Source organism: Centropristis striata, chromosome 18 (genome assembly GCF_030273125.1).
Source record: "Centropristis striata isolate RG_2023a ecotype Rhode Island chromosome 18, C.striata_1.0, whole genome shotgun sequence".
In the NCBI taxonomy this organism is placed as follows: domain Eukaryota; kingdom Metazoa; phylum Chordata; class Actinopteri; order Perciformes; family Serranidae; genus Centropristis; species Centropristis striata.
This window is the reverse complement of record NC_081534.1, coordinates 15,199,874-15,218,040: the sequence shown is the minus strand read 5'-3', so window position 1 is coordinate 15,218,040 and position 18,167 is coordinate 15,199,874. Positions and strand designations below refer to the sequence as shown.

Here is an 18,167-nt window from a genome sequence, read left to right as displayed (position 1 = left end):
TTTTTTTCTTTCAGGGGGTAATTACAAGCTTTCCAGAGGGTGGGTAGGGACCAGTAGGACCTTTTTCAATCCTGGCATTTAATTTGTGAGTGTTAGGGTCTCCTTGGGAAGGGCTGCATGGGTGGAATTTATGGATATAGCCCCACCCTGAATGAAACATATGTACGGTGTAGCCCTGTTCCCTTCCACCACATGATACCAGCCATAATATAACGTTCCCCCTTCACACATTCCTTGGCAGCAGTCTGAGAAACATTTTTTTAAATTTAAGGTCTGTCAGTCATGATTCTGCTGAAAATATACTTATCATTAGTGTGCAGCAGAACTTTATATCTTTTCCACTGTTTCCATCAGTTTCCTGTGTTTGCGGCTTTCGACCCCATGTTTCACACTGTAAGCAGAACGATTAACATTTCACTGAAGTCCTTTTATTTCCTATATTACCAGAGAAACTCGGTCAGCAGGCTTGTAATCACAGCTGAACTTTTCAGGGTCACCTACAATGTGCAGCCAATCAGATTTCCACGCTTCCTTGTGTCACTGTCGATGCATTGCAAACTGATTTTCCAAGCTCCAGTAGCTTTCAACTTTTATCTTCATTCCTGTCTGTCAATATATTTGTGGTATGCATCATTGCATTGCAAGTTACGTTTTGTTTATTGTTGATATGCAAGGTCAGAACCAAAGCAACAGATTTAAAATAGACTATTATCGTCTGCTGAAAACCAGACAGAAAAGGGTAAAGTTGAGTGTTGTCTCCCCTTACAGGCTTAATTATTAACAGAAAAGTGCAGTAAAGAGAGAAAAGGTTCACACAAACGCTGTTTTTTAGGCTTGAGTTTCTGTTTGAGTAGTTGTGGGAGAGCATGTATTGAAGCTTCCTCTTACCTTTTTAATGTGAAGATGCAAAACATTCAATAGAGCAGTGGAATTTAAGAGTTTCTCAAGTATTATGTCACTAAAAAAATACTAACACAGTTCTAATGGCATTCATTTTTCAAATAAAGGGAAAAAAACACAACTATACACTAGAAGTGGGCGATATATATCGTCTACAATAATATCGTTAACGTTGTTTTGACGATGTGCAGTTTTAAATTATCGAGTATTTATAATATATAAACAAAAGGCGCATAGACGTAGAGGAGAAGTGCATGAAAGTCACTTTGTTAACTATATTAAGAAATGATAATGTGCCACTTATTTGCTCATGCTTGTATGCTACACAATTTACCTCAGGAGAGAGAACCTGGAAAAAAAAATACATTTTTTTTGCCCATATCACCCACCCCTACTATGTACAATTTTTTTCCAAGTGCTCACAAGTGTTACCAATACTGAACTATACATTTTCAACAATTTATATTTTTTTGTACTTCCAACCCCTCTTGTCCTCTCCTCTCTGCTCTGTGTAAACAGCCGGCAGTTCAGCCCAAGTTTCACTTAACTATTGTCATGCGACTGGTGAGTGCAAAGTCTTTATTTTTGGCCAAATTTTAAGTGAGACATAAAGAATATATTTTTATTGGTGAAATATCACACATTTAGGCTTAGATTTGTTTGTTTTTCCTGATGGTACTGTCAAACATGCTTCGGTAACGATTGAGAACCATTGGCAACTTGTAAATGTAATGACCATTTTGTTTTTGTTTTCAGTTATGATTAATGGTGTAATTTTGGCTAATTTTATTTTTTTTTAGTTGGAAGAAAACATGCCTTTCAAACCCACTGGAGAGTTGAAGGGTTTAGAGGGTTACCTTGGAAGATAGAAATTTGTCCATTGACACACTGAAAAACTTGGCTGACTGAAACTCCCAATGATTCAACCAAAGAGGCACAAAACATCTTTAAATCATCCAGCACAACAACAAAAATAACAACGATGCCCATGTCTATGAGAATGTCATCATCCAAAGTGTCCTGTACATTTCCTGTTGTATGTACCTGGTGCCCTTGAGGTCAGCAAAACATCAGGCCTGGCTTTTATTGACACGGATGATCCGTTCCACCAGAACAGAAGCCCTCCATGGGAACAGGACCTGTCTGTTATGTCAGCTGCAGGACATTCTTTATAGAGGCAGCTACCCAGGGCCGTACGGCTTCCTCTGTTATCCACTCGTTGCTGCACCGGTGCGGCCCGCCACTGATGTCTCCAACACCATGCGTGTAGAGATAAACTGTTTCACACAGGCACAGATCTTGGATCAAACTTCAGTGCAGTCTCGGATATGGATATTTAGAATCAAAGCAGAAAGTTGCAATGCTTTCGAAGATTGCATTATATCAGCGAGCATGACATGTGACTTGGAAGTGGTCCAGATATCTTAAAGCTGCAGGCATCTTGACACGTTGGCAGCATGAGGCAGCTGTTTGAAAACTTTGAAGTTTTTTAATAAGCCAAAAATCATGTAAAGTGACCATAATGACCCATAATCCTGAATGGAAAGTGGTTGTTTTGTTCTGTTTTATTGTGAAGGGATGAATCAACGCAGCATTATGATACTGAGGGTTACTGAGTGAGAGCACTCACAGCTGGGAAGGAAAAAGTCTGAAATTTTGCTTTTAGGTTTGATTTGTGACTTCCTTTTGGCAAAGTCCAGACCTTTCTTGGCGCATAGAGTAAATCCATAGTGACAGTCTCAGTTACAGGGCATTTGATACTCTGCTGTGTTTCCACATATTCTGATTATACCGATTGGACAAAGCTGTGTTACATAACAAAATATGCAACAAAAGCGCTATGACGCCTTGCCACTGTAATACCTGTCGGGCACTCTTAACTCACTTCTGAAGAACAGGAAGATGATGACGGAGAGGTGACACTTCTTCTGTTAACACCTGCTCAGAAACCTGTAGGGCCTGAATCAGGTAGATGACTTCTCTTCTCTCATGAGAACATGTCTGATTTTCTTACCTCCCGTCTTAACAAGGACAAAGTAATAATTGGTTTGGATTTTACAGCCTCAAGAATGACCTCAGAGTTTCAACACCCTACACTCTCTTGTAGTCTCAATAATACTGTGCCATTATAAACGTCTTAAAGTAGGGATATTCCCATCCTGAGCCAAAAACCTAAAGACTATATTTAGTATGATAAGGAAACATGCTGCTACATTTCTTCTATTTGGTCTAAAGTCTTGAAATTAAGTGCAGATATGTTTTGGGCAGGTATCTCACAGTAAAACTTTGAAATGTTAAGACAACATGAAAAATAATACTTTAATCAAAAGTCAAAGAGATTTTTGAAAAATTAGGAAAAACACTAACATTGTGTTTATTAAATGGCTACCAATTCTTAATTTTGCGATATATATCCAAAGTTTATTGTATGTATGTTTATGTATATGTACGGACGGGTTGATGGCTAATTCTTCCATCCCTGTCTTCCTGTCCTGTCCACTCCTATTGCCTGTTAAGCGTCTTTAAGTGTCTAGAAAAGCACTATATAAATTAAATGTATTAATAATAATAATAATAATAATAATAATAATAATAAGATTATGCGCATATCTTTGATATTCAACTTAATATGCATTCATAGATACCAGTTACTACTTATCATACTATGTTTAGTCTTTGGACACTTCTTGCTCAAATATAATGAAATGTATGGAATTTAAACTGTAGTTCCAATGCCGAAAGACTAATTATATCATGATAGGAAGAACCTCTTTCAGCCAACAGTTTGACAAATTTTGAAAATTTCTTCAGATTTGTGCTTCGCTAAGCCTGGAGAACAAAAAAAGATTTAAAATAATTTTGGTTGCGGTCACAAATCGGTGTCCTCGTGGGTATTCCTTAAAACTTTAATTAAATGTACATCTGACACATAACAGCTGGAGCTGTCTTAATTCCACCCCATTTTTCAGAAGCTGCTTGATCCAAATAAGTTCCTCATTCAAAACTATGAAGCTTTTGTTGACATGATACGGTTTAAGTTTAACCAGAATAATGTGACTCCTGAAACTGGTGTTACATGCTTCGCTAGAAATATGTTGTGTCCAACTGTTAGAGTTGTGGAAACTATAAAAACACTTTGCGGTTGTACTGTGGTGTCACTGAGTGATGCTTCTTTTACCTCATAAGCAATCTTTGGCTGAGTACAGACACTGGCTTGCAGAGAACACACACAAGTTGTCAGCAGCCAAGTTTAATTTTTGCCTGCCATCAACTTTCAAAATTCACGTTAATTAGCGACAGCTGACGTTTGTCATTTTTGAGTTTCACAACAAAATTTAAGAGAAAGGGAAGAATAGAAAGTTTGGTGAGGTCAAAGTGAACTTCGGCAGTAATTTAGCAGTAATTTGGGGTTTTCTGTTGAGACAATCATTGTTTGGGGCTTGTCTTAAAATACTTTCATTGACTTGACAGACATTTCTTACATTGTTATATTGCAGGTTCTCTCGTGTGAAATATTGCAGCCAAAGACCGAATTTCTGTCACATTGTGTACATTTGTTCCAAGTGAAATGTGCTCTTTGATGAGCATTCATGGCAGAAAATTCCTTACATATTTCCATTTCTCTGGTACAGTCCAAAAAGTATCACTATGTTTCAACGCAGGGATGTTTATGGATGCTGGATGCTGTGAGTCAGTAATTAACCGAGATGCAGGAGTGATACTTGTGCTGTAAATCATGTGGGAGTGTCGGGGATTGTTTAGATTAAAATCCTCTGGGTATTTTGTCAGCTGTCATCATTGCCAGACTGTTCTGGATGAAATATGTGAAATAAGTTGCTTTTGTTTTTATTATACACAGGAGGTGTTTATGGTAGAGGATGGGAAGTAGCTACACTCCTCTTTCTTTTTGACAGTTCTTCAGTAGCCTGGTCACACTTTCTCTCCCTGCCACGCCCACATTCACACCACACACGTTTTACACCTTAGCTTCATTTCTCTCCTGCAGCTCTCCAAACAAACCTTCTCCAAACAAACCCTAAACAAGTTGTCCAAAGCCAGCGTGAAGGGGGGGGGGGGGGGTGAGCTGGGCGGTGGCCACGGCTCGGCTGCATCCTATTAGGACTGGGAGTGTTGAAAAGGGGTGTGGCCTGGAGCCAGTAACATCTGTGCCTGTCCCCTCTGCCCCCACTGCATTCTGCAGAGAAAGGCAGAGAGAAGGAGGTTAGGGAGGGTGTAGATACGCTGTGGAGAAGTTCTCGCCGGCCAGCTGGCTGTTTGCAAGATCTCCAACAGCAGCTCATGCTATATGGCGAGTTCACCCCGCGCTGTCAGAGAAAACCTGCTTCCACCTAACTGGGATTTTCCTCTGGGCTGATTTTGACAGCCTCTGGGATTCAAGGTGCTTATTAGCGACGACTCTGAACCTGCGTGGATTACATACCTCGCGCAGGAAATGCTCGGCTGCGTGTTGTGTTTTTCTGTCGACAGTGCAGAAAGCTGGATGCTGCAGTGAGTTGAGGATATAAAGGGAATGCAACAGAGGCGAGCTCACTCCCGGACAGGGTAAGACGAGCTCAATGAATCTGCCTATTCTACCCTGTAATCAAATGAGTGCAGGGAAAAGGAGTGCAGGAGCCCAAGCCGGCTGCTGATTGGAATGTGTGTGTGTGGACTGCATGTGACCGGCAGATAGTCCGAGGCTATCAGTGTCTCCGTGTGTGTGTGATGGGAGTCGGGGCTGCTGGTCTGCTTTATCACTCCCCAGGATACGTGCTGGATTCCTCTCCCCAAGACGTAGGTGATTGTGTCATGTCTGTCTTATTAGGAGGTGTTGGTGCGGAAAAACGGTGTTGCCTTAGTAACCAGGGGGGAGGGGAGGATGACAGGGTGCTCCGACCGGGCCCCGGGGCTGATTTCGTGGTGAGAGAGTTGTCCTGTGTATGCGGGGAATGCCCCATAATGACAAGGCTGGTGTAGAGATAGGGTGAGGTGGCGGTAGAAATATGTGTTCTTACCTCCCACCAGCTTCTCTCTGCGGTTTGGCGAACGCAGCCCGTTATCAGTGTCAAGTGAGTGTGAGAACGAGAGAGAGGATGGCATACTTTTTTCCATGATAGGGGGGCGGAGTGCAGATAATCAGGTCAATGAAAAGGAAAGTCACCTTGAGCAGAGAGGGGTCTCCTCATTCACCTCGCTCATTTCCTGTCGCTGCCCATCCTTCTCAGGTTCCACTCTCGCTTCCTCTGCTCCTCTCGAGAGGCTGTGCATGTAAATACTATACGGACTGATGTATTACAAAGGGCTGACAGCTCGTCTTTGTAGCTCTGCAGGATTTTAGGTTGCCTCTGAGTGACTGCAAGCTAGATTTTACCCTGTAATCCTTAATGGTTTTGTTATTTGTTTTTTTGTCCGCTGAATTAGAGACAAAATCCTATTTTCTCCCCTATAAACATCCAGAGCAGATTAAAAACGAGGGTAATGTGCAGTGGAAAGGGCTTACATTAAATCACCCACCCACCCAGCTTGCACCGGTCACCCACAGCTCTGGTTACCATAGCAACTGAGGGAGGGATTTTTAAAGGACAGGCTGCAGCTCAGGGTATCCTAGAAGAGATTACCATGCTCTCCACGCCCCGTTATTGACAATCTGAAAGGTTATCTGTTTTACTACTCACAAATAGATTTGTAGACTATTTCTGCTCTGTGCCCAGCTGTGCTGCCCATAATAATGTTCTTTCTGGAACATGAAGGGGGGTCATGATCCCAGCTGTTGGTACTTTATTATGTTTTTAGTGGTTTAAAGTCCACAGTTTATATCTGAGCTAACCAAAGGTTTATTCTTTTCTGTTCTTACTGGATATTCAGCTCTCCCTGTCATTCACTGCAAATTCACAATGATGCTGCTCTTCAAATAGTTTTATCTCTATTCATTTCAATGTGTATCCACCACTTTTGGCTGTTTCTTGCACTCCCTATTGTAGCATGTGTTGTTCAGGTGACTCAATATTTGCATACATGTTTTAATTTCCACACAACACCTGGCATTCAGAGGAAATCACAACCACTTCCTAATGACAAAAAAGCTGTTTCAATAGCCCCTTTCATAGTGCTGTCCTGTAATTGTCCTGCTATTTTGCCGGAAAGATCTCTGCCGGCTTTTTGCCTAAGGGCGTTCATAGTGATCTTGTGAAGGCATGATAGTCGTGCCCATTCATAGTGCAGTCCGGCATCGCAGAACGAGGTTGGAGGAGACGATAGTGACGTGCAACAGGACGTCACTAGTGCTGCACAGTAGCACAGTGCTAATAGGCTACACAGTTAGCTCAGTAGCAGTACTGTATGTATGCACTGCAGCAGTAGTATGTATTCAGTTAGCGACCTCCGTTTGTTTACAACAAGCACCGAACACTCGGTGCACAGTTAGCATGCCGGTTTGTTTACAATAAGCAGCGGACGCTGTGCACAGTTAGCAAATGTTCCGCTTTGCCGGGATAGCCTTTTCATAGTGGTCCCGCTTCCAACAGTCCCACCAATTTTACGCCTCTGTGACTACCTCTGAAGGCGTAAAATTTGTGGGATCACTTGATCCTGGCATCCCGCTTCAGGCGCGTTCATAGTGCAGGCGAGACATTACAGAGCCGTAAATTTTGCGGCATGAAACGGCACTATGAAAGGGGCTTTTGTCAACTATTAATATACAGTCTATGAGCAGGACTGAGGCAGAGAGACTATTAGACCCAGTGCTGCTGTTGGCCTCCTGCCTGCTGTTGAGATCTTTTTTTTTTCTCTATTCACCATTGGCATATAAGCATAGTGGATTATAAAGCTAGCTAACCAGCAACCCCCTAAATAAGTCAAATTTTACAGCTTAATGTTTCTTTCTTTCTCTCTCTCTCTTGGTGAATCTGCTTTAACTCATTTAATTTATTCTGATGACTGTCATGATTATAACCTAACGATTGTAACAGTAATAATCTAACTGATGATTAAGAGCCTCCTCTCACAATAAATTAGAGTTTCTTGATTCTCCAGTCAAAATGATAATTTAGCACATTTTCTAACCAGCTGCTCACTCGCTGTGGTTCATTACATTCAAAACATTGCAATACAGGTGTTAGGAGCTGCACACGTGGAACATCCACAACATAGTGTATACTGATCAGAATTGTAAAATAACATAACTGGGAAAAACAACCTTGTGATTTATAACCCAAACCTGCATAACAAGCACAGTTCATAAAGCCGCTGATGGGAAATAGGGAAGTTTCTTAAAATGTCAACGTCTATGCTACGTGTTAAACATTGCCTTTTTTGTTCAGACTTTTCAGAATTATGAAGCACATGATATGGGCCACTCTTGCTATTTTTAAACCAAACTGCTCTTTTTTTCCTCAATGTTTTGGATCAAAGCCAACAAACTGAACCCAGATGACTAAGCTGAAGCCCCGGCAAGGATATTGTCCCATGTTTAAGTCGTTTTCTTCTTTGCCCTGTGTCTAACCTCCACTTGAGGGGTTGACCCGAGGAAGAATGCTAACATGTTAGGAGTGGGGGGTGGGAGAGTGTGTCTGCAGAACAGGTTTGACAACCTTGCCTTGCAGAAAGAGCTGAAGCCTTTAACCTGCTTTTTAATCTCTGTCCTCCCTACATTTCAGCCTCACACTCCCCCGATCCTAAATGCACATTTATCGCTTTGAGCTGTTATTCATGCATGTAAGAAATAAAGGGGAATACCACTAAATTACTTCTTAAGCCGTGGTGGAGAAAGTCAGTTTGTTTGCAAACATTCAGTCTTGAAAAAGTTCTTTTTCAATCTAATCTGTCACCAAAGGCAATTAGATAATCATGAATTTTCTTCACTTAATCTCTGCGGATCAGACATATGGTTTCTAGTTTTGTTCAAAATGCACTACTGAAACAAACTGCTCATTTAAGTCTTAAAGTAAAAACAAACATATGGTGACTCTGCCAGTAAGTAGACCATCTCTAGGCTTTAGATCATTGTGGTATCTGTTAAGGAAAACTTGTAAAAAGCTGAAGGGGACCACAAATTAGATCCACCAGTGATTGAATCTCTCCAAGGCAACAAAACAACTCAACTGACAAATATTTGTTTTTCAGCATTGGGTTTGTGATAATGCTGTGACTTCAGCATGAGGAATAAGCAAGTCAGTCAGCCTTTATCTCCTGTTCCTGTTTGGTGATAGTTTCTGACCAGATTACTAACCTTGACTGTTGAAATCAGGCGTGACTACAGATACAGAAGCTGGTCATGAACTAATGTGAGTCATCACAGACTGACTGCGTCAATGTGTGAAGACCACGAGACTGTTTAATGAGGAAGGATGTGCAAAACAATTAGATTACCTCTATAAGTGACCTGGCTAATAGAGTTCCCTTCTTTCAGTTACAACAGATACTGCAATGTCTGTGTGCTGGTAACAGAGTACAGAATATATAATTGGCTTTATTCTTTACCATTAAAGGTTCAACATGTAACATTTCTGTGTTAACATGTCTAAAACGACTCTACTTATGTTATATTTTGTTGACGTGTGTATATTATCCCAAATGTTACCAACAATGCCCAAATCCAGAGTAAATTATTTTTAAGGTAAGTGCTTTTTGTCAATGGTGCCATACCCCCTTTAAACCCTCTAGTTGGTCTAACTTCCAGGGAAACACCAGACAACACGTCAGAGAGTAATTGTAAATCATACAATGTCAAAAAATGATCAGTAACAGTAAATCAGCATTGATTCTGGAAAACGGCATCATTTTTCTGATCAGTTGCATGTCATTTTGCAAAAATAAGAAGAGAAAAAAGAAGCGCTTTTTTTTATTTTCATTTTTTATAAATATATAAGTCATGGTCACCTAACATATATATTTATAAAAATAAAAAAAAGCGCTTCTTTTTTCTCTTCTTATTTTCTCTTCTTATTTTCTTCTTTAACATATAGCACTCCTGTAGCGATGACAGTTAGCTCTTAAAGTTATGTACTTACTTGATTCCTGTGGTCTATGTCTAGTACCATCAGGTTGAATGCACTTATTGTAAGTCGCTTTGGACAAAAGCGTCAGCTAAATGACATGTAATGTAATGTAATGTAATGTAAAAGCAATAATCTATTAGCTTCCCAATGTATTGATATAATGTTTCAATATCTATCCAGCTTACAACAATGTGCTATTATGACAAGTGGTTCAAGCCAGCCATTGCCCTAATGCATACGGTGATGTTCCCCTATGATTGAACCCGCAGCATAACGTGAGCTACAGTAGCTGTATAAGTAGTCGACTCATCTAAAAATGAGCAAGTCAAAGTCACGTTAGCTGACATTACTTGCAGCTATTTCATTACAATAAAATTTGTCATGTTGGCACTGCCTGAGTCACATCAGATAGATTTTACTCCCATATTCTTTCTCCCATAGAGACACATACTGTGCCTTTAATTGTTGAGTATCAACAGTTGTGATACTGTCCTAAACATAATTTTACATGTTTCTTTGCCACCAACATGTATGAAGGTACTCTGATTAATAACTCTTAGGTTTATCAACTGTTAAGATAGTATGCTCTGCACTAAAAGATGATAAATTAACGTCATGCTCAATGAAGAATTTGAGGTAGTTCTCTTTAAAGTTTCGGATATTTATTGTTCAGTTTTACAGCCAATTATAATATTGGTTGAGCAAACAGGCATTATTAAGACTGCAGCAGTGCAGAGTTGTTCCAAATCAACCCATATGTGCACACAGACGCATGTCATCATAAAAACTGGAAAAACTACCAAACCAAAAGACACTCGTTACACTCTGGCATGTAAATGTTCTGCGCAAAAGTAACCGTCACGATAGACTGTCACTACTTCAAAGCTGTGAATGTGAACTGTGTGAACCTGCAGCCATGTAGACGAGTCACATTTAGTGTAAAATGTATCAGCTGTTGGATGAAACACTTCCTTTGTGTGTCTCCGTGCTGTTATCCCTTTTCTCTGCGCTCTCTCTGTATGTTAATCCTGTAATCTGAGAGCCACTTCAGCACTACTCCCTCAGCCATGTGACATTAATGCTCCAGAGGCAATGCCTTTGTCATATCTCGACACACAATCCTGTAATGTAAATGCACACGAGCACGCAGGCACCGGAGCCGAACAGCTACTGTAACACCACTGCCTTCAACTCTGAGGACAGTTTTGACATCTCTCTGTTGTCTCACTGATTGATTTTAATCTGCTCTTTACCTGCCAGGCAACATTTCTGTCATGGCTCAGTTTTTTTCTGATCTGTGTCCAAGTCTTCGAGTGTTTACCCGTTGTGTACTTGGGGCGCCATTAAGTAATTGGCAGAACGAGCGTTATGTATGCTATCCAGCTGTGCAAGACAATTAGGCACCACTGTGCCGTTTGTACCATAGCTAAAATATTAGACAATGTGAAATCCCATGTACAACTTGAAAATTATTGCCAGATAGCTGCCAGTTATAATAACATGGCACAGTTTAGTTTCAGTAAGTAGTTACTAATGTTGACTTTGAGCAAAAACATGAATTTTTTGGTTCGGTTCATGTTCAGCAGCTGCAGTGAGAGATCATTTTATTACTTTTGACTGTTGTTGCTATTGAGCATTTTGTGGTTGAGTCAACACAGTTTTGAGTTTCACAGGTTAAGCAACCGCTCCGTGTCCAAACACTGGGTTGCTGATTGATTTTCAGCCTTGCAGCTCCGAGCTGAAAGGACTGCCACTAGCCTTCCCTGTGTGACTCCTGAGCCTTTTGTTTGCAGCTGTCCAAAATGATCCAAAATAAATTACCAAATGTAATGAACAACAGTCATGGGGGTTTCCCAAAGTCCATAAACCTCTTGAGTGAAGCTCACTGTAATCCTCAAACCATGAATTGCATCTCCACTGGCTGTTTCTTAATGCAAGTATGCTTTTATTTTGTCAGTGTGAGAAACACTGTAGTGCAGTGTAGTGGAATAGTATGAAACTTGCAATGTCGCTTTGCATTAAAAATCCTGTGGTGAGACGATCATCAAATTGCAAGTCTGATCCATCCCAAATCCTAAATCAGAAAAGAAGATTAAACTTCCGTGCACCAAATGCCTTTCTGGTCCTCCTATAATACAGCTGCAGCTATACTCTGCACACACAAGCACACAAGCAGTCCGTTAACAGCGTTTACATATCTTTATTTTCATGTCATTACAGCTAAACCTAAAACAACACATTAAGTTATTTGGGTTTTGTATGTGACCAGATGGTTCACAGCATGAATAAATGAGTGCTGCCTTGGGTTAGATGGATGGTGCTCGGATGATAATAATGGCACCGCAATACTTTATTGATTCCATTTTCTGTGACAAATTTCATTTTCACTCCCTCTTTGCACAAAAGGTCGGTGGTCAGGGTCAGACAAAACAATGTCCCTGGAGCAGTAAGGGAGTCCATGTCTCACTCAAGGACATTTCAAAAAGGTAGATTATTTCTAATTATAGTGCTCGAGCCCAAGAGACCATGTGTCTTCTCAAAACAACTCAAGGTGAAGCAAAACTGCCGCCTAATATGGATTGTCATTGCAGCTTGAATACTTAATCAAGGTTTCCGCCATTAACGATTGCTGCAGAGCTACTTTGCGCAATTAGAAACGGGAGATTTGTTCTGCTGTGTCTTCTCCCAGCCAATATTAGTGCTGCTGATGGTTCACGCAGCCATAGCAGCTGTAGATATCAAAAATTAAAATGACATCTCAGTGCCAGAAACTGCTGATAGATGCCAGCTGGTGATGGAGAAGGTATTTCACACATCTGCTTTCAATACACTACTGTCCACTGTGTTCTCTCTCCAAGGTTGGATTCCTGCTCCGAGCGAGGCACATTTTGACTATTAGCATCAGCTTTAAGTCGACCTGTTAGTATTTAAGCCACCTATTCATGACAGCAGTTATTTTATGACTGACGGCATAATTACTATTAGATTGTATGTTTTTATTCCGATTTGATTTGGTTTAGAAACACATTTTTGTTTGTTTGTTTGAGTGCAATTATCTACAGTATATCTACATCTTTGGATGCCAACCCCACAATTTTCACTCTATACAGCCACTGTGGCGGTAAATATTAGAGCAATCAAGGTTATGTACTTTAGGATTATAAGATTATGTACCTAATATTTTGGCACTATAAGACCCCCTTTAGACTTGGCTTTAAAATGTGTATTGGCCAACCAAAGCACAAGTAGGCCACGCTAAAACTTGCAAATGTTCTCTGTAGATTAAAAGCTATTGTATCCCCAACATGATCCTATTTTTCCTAGGAGGGTGAAGGCATGACCCGCCCTACTCTGCCTCTGATTGGCTACGCTAACATTAACCAATCTCACTTCTCATGCCAAACCTCACCAACCCAAACCAACGAAGGGAACATGCACTAGCCAAGAGACAGAGTAGGGCAGGTAATTATTTCCCCATCCTAGGGGAGTGGAAGTTACGTAGACAATATTAAAATCTGAACACAAAGGCTCATCTGGAGTAGGGATGGGAATAATTCATCGATGATCGATTAATGGTCGTTAAGAAATTGGTTGATCAAGTGGAATTTTTAATCAATCTTTTTTAATTTTAATTTTATCTATGACTGTGTATCGGTACTCATTGAACATGGCCGATCGTTCAGTTCTGCAGCTGTACAAAGAATTAACTTGGATAAAGCTACAGTTTGCAAACTGAAAACTGAAATGACAATTAAAAATCACACAGAAATACAAGAGTATTAATTTGAGCAAAACTAGCTTCCTGTATCAAACCTTGCTAGCATGAATACTGAGTTAAATTTGATCAAAACGTATTTAAACACAAAAAAACATTTAAATATGCAAGATTACTGTGAAACCTAACCTCTTCTTAAAACATTGAACTCCTTGACGTTATCTTTACAGTATAATCTCACTTGAGTTAGTTTTTTACCCTTGACAGGATCAAGTCTCTTTTTGTCCTTTCAAAATAAAAGCTTCCATTATCAAAACAGGCTTTTGCACAGTACTGTGTATATATATCTTTTATTTTGCCCATGTATGCATGCAGCAATTAATTGATTAATTGATCATTAATGTTATAGATAATCGAGTTGGCAGGTTTCTTCCAAACGGCCATCCCTAATCTGGAGACGCATGATAGACACAGATATGAACAGCGATGTGTCTCGGCTGTCAACTTATGTTTGGATCACTGTAACACGTTTTAAAACCAAATGTAAACAGACAGTCAGATTAGCTTTTGTACAAATGACCCAAGCAGGGCCAGAGTAATCAAACCTGCAATATTGTATCATTGTTGATGCCATTCAGTACATACAAAGCTTAGAGTGTGCTGGAACAGCAGAGGAGGCTGAAGGGAGGAGTAAGATGGACCAAAAAAATCGGAGAAAAAGAAGAATAAAGACAGCTGGATGAAAAGTCAGATCATATTTGAATTCCTGGTCTCTGCTCTTCATTCTTATTCGCACATGTTTAGTCACGTGATCTCCTCTCTGTGTTTGGCTGAAGCTGCTCCTCTCTGCTTCTGCCTTTTCTCTGGCGGACCTGACACTTCTTCAGGTTTTAGCAGAGAGATCTTGGGCAGGCACAGTGCACGATCTCAGTCACTTTACAAACACTGGGATTCTTTTTACAGTCTGGACTCGGGCCAGATCACCCGCCAAACCACATGGTCACGACAACAACAAGGCTATCCAAGGATAGAAATGTCCTACAGACAAAGAGAGAAGTGTTGGTGTGGATATGGGTGGGCGGGTTTAATTATTGGATGTGTATGAATGAAGGAGTACAAAACAAATCGTTCTGTAAGCAGCAGGCTACAAATGTCGTGATGTTTCTCCAGTATACTGATTTATGTCCGTATAAACAGCATTCTTCTTGATTATATGGAAAACACAGCTGCTACATGACATTATCATCAACTTGAAGACCATTAACATTTACAGAATGCCAACTACAAAGATAAATCCTGGAAATATCCATTAATTTTGCTTTTACTGCTTTGACAGCGAAGGGTCAGTGTCACTGGGTGAGTTGCTTGTTTTGGGATTTTGAGTGTTTCAGTTGGAGCAGGTGACAGTGGAAGGTGTAGTTCTATGGATGTTGTTTGGGGTCACAAAGCTCACCTGGCTATGAGAGGAATGTCCTCTTGTTCGAACAGGCCTCTGCTATGTTGGGAACCTTGACCGTCTGACAGACAACCTCCGGAGGCGAATGTCAGGTCTCACAGGTTAACAATTACAGAACAAACACAAACAGCTTGACAGTGTACATGTCCAAACCCCCCTCTGCTTGGCGTTCTGCCTCTCTGTACCCTCCCCACATGGCCAAGCTGTGGCACATCGCAGGTTCCTGCAGCTGGAAGTGGACCAGCGCTGTCCCACTCTGGCTCACAAGTTTATACAAAGTTTACAGCTCGCTTTAGCTAATGGAAAAGATGGGCAGTTTTGTGGACTAATATGGTCAAAGAGGGCTTTGAATTACTTCTTCCCTTCATGCTAGAATAGATGGTGAGCGTGAAGGCAAGCAGCTGTTGCCGCCGAGGCTTCTGGTAGTCTATTTGGAAAAGTCAAGGATGTGTCAAAATAAATACACTATTCAGTGTGTTAGTAAGAGTGAGCTGCTGTGTACTTTATCCCACGTGTGGCCATTTGGCCTCAGGCACCTTGTCTTTGTAGTACACTATAAGCTTTGTATTTGCTGTCTTTATTTAGTAAAGAGGGGATGTTCTAGTGATGGAACAAAGCTGGCTATTGTTAGTTTTGTTTGACAGTTTGCCCAGTTATTACTTGTTTTTGGCCACCAAGAGACACTAGTTATAATTTGGACTAATGTTTTGTGGAGTATGTGGTCATTGCAACATTATTAACACAGTTTACATTGGAACAAGATATTAAATTGAATCTTATTGTTGTTCCTTAAAGTGTTCTGATTCTTTTTTGGGGATTTTCTTGTTTTGTTAAGATAACACATATCACAGTATAGTTTAGTAGGGTTGTGTGAGGTACTTCTCCATAGTCATTGTATTACCTACAGTAGATGGTGGTCACGCCCAGTTTGGAGAAGCAGGCAGCTGTGGATAGGGGCAGCAGCAAAACATATTACATCCTAAAATAAAAATCAGTTAAAGTGGACATATATTAAAGTGGACTATATTTAGATTATTTTTACTGCTTTACTTTGCTGTCAAACAGCCGTTTCCAACAGGGAACTGAAGCTGTCATCTTTTCTATCTTCAAAGCCACCAGACTTCTTTGACAAAAAATTTTACCTTACAGAACATGGGAGTTGTGTAGCTACTGCTGCCTCAGTTAGTCAGTTAGTTTGTGCGATTGTGTAACTTGTGTTTTAAAGGGTTAGTTTGGATTCATTAAAGTCACACAATAATAAACTACATAGTCAAGGAAGTGGAAGACCAGCAGCTGTCCATAATACATTTCTCTGCTGCCCCTTTCCACAGCTTCCATGTCTTTACTTCTGTGTCCTTCTCTAAACTGGGCTGACCACCATTTACTGTAGCTAACACACTGACTATGGATAAGTTCCTCATACAACCCCATTTAAAAATACTGCAAACTATCCCTTTAAACGACACATATTTAAAACAAAGATCTAAAACATTATATGGTGAAATCTGAAAATAATACAATAGATTTAAAGATTTTCTGGTGGTTGGAAAAAGTCTCTGTCCGTCTGTTCCAAATTTGAAAAGTGCAGCTGCTGGATAGCAGATGAACCAAAAAAGTGACTAAAATGGGACACTGATGGCATCAGGCTTTATTTAGTTAGACCACAAGATGATTTTTTTATTGACTCTACTTACATAAAGTTGCCACAGGAAATGTCCTCACTTTCCCTTTTGGAGGAGATAACTTTAGCTGTCTGCTGTCGCCTCAGCCCGCTGAGTATAGTGTCCCACAATCTTCGATTACAGTAAAGTACGTGAGCTGACCAGATTAAATTTGGACTGCATCATGCTGCTTATGATGCCTTCAGTCTGGGCAAAACCTCCGACTTGTAGGAAAACAGTGGGAAAGGTCAAGTGAACTTGGTTATGTTCAGCGGGCTGCCGGTCACCACGAAAAGACGTCCAGAAATTCCTGCAGGACCTGTGGTTATGATACTTGGCCTCACATGGCTTAGCACAGCAGGGAGGGAGACTGTGGAGCTGTTTTTGTGACATGCTGACGACGGTGTCCTCGTGGATATCTGGACACCGCATCTTTATTCTCCAGGCCACCGAGACGTCTTGTGCACTTTGTTCCATTATTCCTGCTTGGAGTTGAGCCAGCAGGTCTGAGAGCACTCACTGCCGCTGCCTCCTCTCTTAGTCTGTGTTTGTGTAAATTAGTACTTAGATACAAATCAAACTTGTTTATGTTTTTAGTCGTGAGATTCAGGATCTGTCTTGTCTCAGAATTCAGTTTTTCAGCTTCGGGAACAGAGTAAACCGTCACTCTTAATGTTTGAATCGCTGTAACCAGAGAACCAAATGCTGCACAAGGGCTGCAACATTTAATAAGAAAGTTTACAGCCATGCTAGTAGCTCTGTGAGGCTGTACTTCCTCACAGTGCTTTGAGCTAAAGCTAGCATGGTGGAACGATTGCGCCAATGCTAACATACAGATTTTTAGATTTATCTTTCCCATTGTTTGCATAGAGCAGCCAATCCATAGGTGCATTAAACCTGCATTCTTTTAGTGACCAGCAGGGAGCAAAACACACATTGCATTCTTATACTGGTTCATGGCCTCAGTCATTAGTTTCAAGTCTTCTTCAACACAGCATGATGTTCATTTTGTGAATGATGGTCCCATTTAGAATAAAATTGACGATAAATCAGGGTATGCTTGAGGATACGGATACATTTAGATTTATAAGTCGGGCATGCACACAAATCCACTCTCTGGCTTAAGAAAACCAAGATGGCAATGGCGAAAATGCCAAACTCGAGGGTGCAAATGGTAGTCCACAAACCAGTGGGTGGAACGACCAACATACTGATATTTCCATCTGTAGATTCCTGCCGTGTGTGTTATGCTTGGCTAAAAACAGACCAAAATACCTTTTAAGATGTCTTTGGGCACATTGGATCTTCACCTGGCAGTATAAAACTTCCTGTAATGTGCTCAACCCTCCTCGTCAATGCTGCTAATTTATCACAGCTGATCTCTGAGTATTTTTATCTGTGGTGTTGAGGCAAGTCTGATGGGGCAATAGTCCAACCGG

The 18,167-nt window shown here is 40.7% G+C and overlaps 1 protein-coding gene across 5 annotated transcripts in view; it reads left to right on the top strand.

The window, feature by feature from the left end:
- Positions 1-18,167, top strand: part of LOC131990950 (disheveled-associated activator of morphogenesis 1-like) — a 66,819-nt gene that overhangs the window by 14,661 nt on the left and 33,991 nt on the right. Inside the window, exon 1 of one of the 5 annotated variants that reach the window (XM_059356205.1) lies at positions 5,115-5,463. The exons of 1 other annotated variant lie outside the window; for it this stretch is intronic. The gene's annotated coding sequence lies outside the window, so the exon portion shown is untranslated. Of the gene's footprint in view, positions 1-5,114; positions 5,464-5,602; positions 5,695-18,167 lie in introns of those variants that run through there. 3 more of the 5 variants (XM_059356204.1, XM_059356201.1, XM_059356203.1) reach the window with 3 other exon arrangements.